The sequence below is a fragment of the Hevea brasiliensis genome, chromosome 5 (genome assembly GCF_030052815.1).
Source record: "Hevea brasiliensis isolate MT/VB/25A 57/8 chromosome 5, ASM3005281v1, whole genome shotgun sequence".
Taxonomy (NCBI): domain Eukaryota; kingdom Viridiplantae; phylum Streptophyta; class Magnoliopsida; order Malpighiales; family Euphorbiaceae; genus Hevea; species Hevea brasiliensis.
The window spans coordinates 20,758,753-20,763,878 of NC_079497.1; positions in this window are offsets into that span (position 1 = coordinate 20,758,753).

The following is a 5,126-nucleotide window of genomic DNA, read 5'->3' on the forward strand; positions in this document are numbered from 1 at the left end:
TCGACTAGTGATACTACAGCATGCCTTGCTTTTGTATCCACTAATTTGTCTATGCTCGATAGTGAGTAATAATCCTTTGGAAATGCTTTATTGAGGTCTATGTAGTCAATGCACATTTGCCATTTTTCGTTCGCTTTTTTCACTAAGACGACGTTGGCTATCCAGGTCGGGTACTTAACCTCTCGGATTAAACCTGCATTTAATAATTTTTTAACTTCTGTTTCAATTACCTGTTGACGTTCTGGTGCGAAATGCCTTTTCTTTTGTTGGATCAGTTTGGCTTCTGGATCGACATTCAGCCTATGGGTTATTATTAAGGGATCTACTCCCTTAATGTCCTCCACTTTCCAAGTAAATGTTGCTATTTTGTTTCATAGCATTCAAATGACTGCTTGTCACACCCTACTCCTCTGTAAGGCATAATATGATCCCATAGTACACCTAACGAATTACCGTGCTTCGCCTACCGGTAACCCATTAAATATACTACAAGAGATTTTAAAACAATTTCTGTTCATTTTTAAGCTGGTGGGTAAATTTTTCACAAATATTAAAAACTTTTAATTGACACTAAATCACAAATCAATTTTTTTTATATTTAAAACTATCACAATTTTTACAAAAATTCCTACAGAGTACTGGCTATATTTTGACAAAACAGTTCTTCAAAACCTGAAAAGAAATACACTTCCAATATTTTTGCTCAACCATAACTCCAATACAAATCATTTCCATCTCACAATCTCATACAAAAAGCTCAACTCAAAATCAACCGCAATTCGAAGCATCACATTTCAAAAAAAAAAGAATAATTTCTCATTCACAATTTACAAAAAGAATTAATTATTTACATTAATTACAAAAACTCAGAAATAAATTTGAATATTACAATAAATTACATTTTAATTACATACCCAAAATAATATTACAAAAGTTCTTGTACAACTACTCAAACAATTTACATGCATATAATTACATGCATACATCAAAATCTAATATACAAGGGTATACCTCTAATATACCCGAAGTTAATCCCAATGAGTCTTCAAGGCGCAGCTACCGGAAATCTCGCTCAGCTGCTCTATCTTTACTTTCACCTGCGACAGCATACAAAGCTATCGTTAAGTGGTGAACTCAGTGGTGCACAACCATAATTTAAAACATAATACAATATACATTGACAAAATTATAGCAATAAATTTAAAAATCTTGAAATTCAATCAAAATTCCAAAAATCCAAAATATTCGTTGCCAATAAAATAAATTATTTGTTAAAATGACTATGCTCAAGAATTTCAATTTGTCAAATCATAACTGAACATTTAAAGTAATTTCAGTAATTTATGAAAACAAATCTTAATTCCAATAAAATCAATTATGCATAAATCCCATTTGAAATCACATTTCTTACTATTCAAAACCTATATTTTATCTCACTAACTATGCAAGACTAATCCGTAAGGGCCATTTTCGAGGTGATTCTCACTCCCTATGATCGAGGAGATTGAATTGGGATTCTAACTCCCTATGGTCGGGGAGGTCGAATCATAGTGCACGGTACACAACACAATAATGAAACTTCCGAAAGGGCCAATGAAAAACTTAGATCTAACCTCTAATAAGAGGAGAATTTAAGCATGTGCACATACCATGGTATTCAAAACAAAACAAAGCTAACTCCATTGTCTCCTCAACAAATCAGAGAGACGAGTAATAACCCAGTCAAGCATCTATAGTGAGATATAAAACAATATCATAAATCTCTTTGTCCTTTTTGTAAGCATAAATCACAACACAATTCAACTCAATGTCAATTCCAATATCCAATAATTTTTTATGTTCATCACAATTCAAAACAAATTTTATTCATTTCCCATATCAAGTATATTTCAATCAAAAATTTTCTAAAGCTAACTTTATTCAATTTATGACAAATAAAATCATAACTAATTTCATTTTCTAAAACTAAACTCATTCATAACATAACGCATTTAAATAATTGTTGAAATAAATTCAATATTTGATAAACATAATACAATAAGAAATAAAATCATTTAGTCAAAAGATAAATGAAGAAACATAATCAATAAAAACACTAGTTGTGCACAAACCTCTTTGTTGACTAATTTACTCCTCCTTTTGATTTTTACTTGAAGATTCCTTTCCAGTCTCTTTTTCAACTGAAACACACAGTTTACGGTGTTTCAGTACCATATCTCATAATAAATCCATTAATTTATTTCATGCTTACTTAGTTGTAGCCATAACTTTGCTTAAATTGGTATCCTTTGAATTTTGTATTTTGGGGTTACTATTCATTGCACTATTCAAGTCGAAATATTGACTTTTTCCTACTAAATAGGTTTATTAATTCTAATTACACTCATATACTACATTTTGAGTCATGTTTTGGTTGACATTGATTGTCAAATTCAATTCAAAGTCTATTAGGGTAAAATCTCAAAATTTCAGTTTTGGGTTACTTGTTTGTACTATTCCATTGGTCTGTCTACAGTGGAATTTTGGCCAAATTTCCTTTATCAAAGTTGTTCCTTAATGTCTCTTCTTAAATTCCCTTTTTGAATCACTCTATTTGGAGTTTTGTAGCTCAAGTTATGGTCATTTTCCTAAGACTGGCCGGATTTGTATCTACCCAAAATTCTGGGCAGGTTTTTAGTTATGGTAGTTTTGGGCAACCAAATTTGGGTGGCAAAATGACTTAGTTATGGGCAGAATTTGCATTTGTATTCTTCATAAAAGTTGTAGTACTATGTCATAGCTTTCTAATAGTTTAAAAATCAGGTCATTTAGACCTGCCTAGATCAAGTTATGGCCAAATGAATAAACATTCATTTGCTCATTTTTTTACAGTGACAGTGTGCCAATTCCGGATTTAACCTAATTGTTCACTATCTTAATGTCATTTTCTAAGCATGATTTCTCAATGAAAATTGTGCCATTATGTGTCTATTTTCATCTTCAATTGGCCTCATACCAATTGGAGTGACAAAATTATAGTTTTGGTCCCTCAAAGGGACCTAGGTCAGGCTGTCCATGAATGGACTCCTACCAATCCAAATTTGGTTGCAATTCTAACCATTCAAATACATTCTAATTTGTCTCAATTGACCATTTTGAGTCTCATTTAGTTCAAAGTACATCAATTTACTAATTTCTCAATTTTCCTCCCTAAAACCCTAAGGGTCAAGAACCCTAATTTCTCTAAGTAGCATAATACATACAATTAAAGTACTCTAACTTCATCTACTAATTCATTTAGGCTTGCCTATATGTATAATACCATCCATTACTATCAAATTCACCAACCCTAATCTCCACTATGTAGGCCAAAATTCTTGGGGTTTCTTTAATTGCATCATTCTTCCAACTTATTGTATAATTTCACCTTTACAAACCTTAATCACATGAATAAAAAAAATTAAGTTAGAGAGAGTGACTCACCTTACTTGTGCTTCTTCAAATTGCCTATTTTCTTCAAGACTTTTTAAATCTCCTTACTTCTATCTTCAATTCAAGACCAATTATCAAGTTTCCAAGTGATGAACTACGGATTTAATGGAAGAAATTGCGAGAAACAAAGCTTGAGAAGCTGAATAAAAATGGAGGAGAGAAAGAGGGCAGCCGGCCAAGGTTGAAGAAAGAAGTGGACTTTTCTTTTTAATTCAATTTTTGACTTTTTATGTGTTAATTATCCTCAAAATAAATAAATTAGAAATTAAAATGATTGTTGTGTCATGCATACATCACTTAAGTGATGTCATAATGCATTTTCTAATTGAATTTCTTTTCTTTTTCTATTTCCTTTATTTTTCCTTGTTTCTTTATTTTAATTCTCTATTCTAAAATTTTTATTTCTTTGATTTTATTGGACAGTTAGGTCAGGAGTCACCTCTAGGGGTGAATTGACTAATTTGCCCCTTACCGGTCTGATCCAATTTCTAAATAATTCAGTATTTCTTTCGGAGCTCTGACCTAATTATTTGACCTACTTATTAGCTCTTTTCTGTGATTTTCTCTTTTCCACTAGGTTTGCGATAGTCCTTAGGACCGTGGCATCACAATTTCTCGTTCAAAATTAGGGTTAGGACTGACCTCGCAATCACTTCCCAGGAAGGTCACCCATTGTTGTGACCCTCGGCTCATTTAACTTTTTATGCTTATTTTCTTTATTTATATTTTTCCTTCTTATAATTGTTATTTATTTTTATCTATGACTTTTATGGATGTCACAGATATAGCTCCAGACGTCTTGACTGTCCGAGCAGACATCAGGCACCGGAACAGTAGATTGTACAGGAGTGTCCAATATGAGGGCGTTATAATTCTCCCCTCTTTAAAAAAAATTTCGTCCTCGAAATTGTGCCCACTATTTGTCCTCAAATAGTTATAAGTGTTGTTTTCTAATGTTTTTCTCACATTTCTAAGTAACTTCATAGTCTATAAATAATGGTCCATAGCACTTTAATCAATACTATTTACTCATCGATTGCTCACCTCATGTGCCAAGTTTCTTATGAGCTTCTATCATAAGTTGGATTCAAATTCATTTCAATTTTAGAGGTAAGCAAATCTGTGTGCTAATGAATCCACTTTTTCTAGGACCTCGTATGATCCTATGGGTGAGAACTTAGTTCTACTCTTTTCTCATCAAATCTCTTAGTCATTTGATGCAACCTCCAGTTTAGTTTGGAATATTTTAGTCTTTTCTTGCTGCTATTTTAGCAATTATTTTTCTTTGTAGTCTTCTTTTTTTTTTTTTTTTAGACCTCGTTGGTCATATATGAACTGCTTATCTCTTTATTAGCCATAGGTCCATAACTATTATTTTACCATCTCCATTTATGACTCAGGCCTATGTGTCACTTTGCACTATCTTATTTGCTTTTATTTAACTTATTTCTTTCTTGATAGAATAGTTCGGGATATCGTTACGCGTCTTAAGTAGGTTGTTTGCCCTGGTGACAATTCCTCAACTAGTGTTTTTCTCATTTATTACCGTCCTATTTGTTTCTTTTTTTTTTTTTTTGTCATTCCACAACTTAACTTTAATTATTTTATTCCTCAATCTTATCTTCTTCCTTAACATGATTGTCGAGTCATGGTTT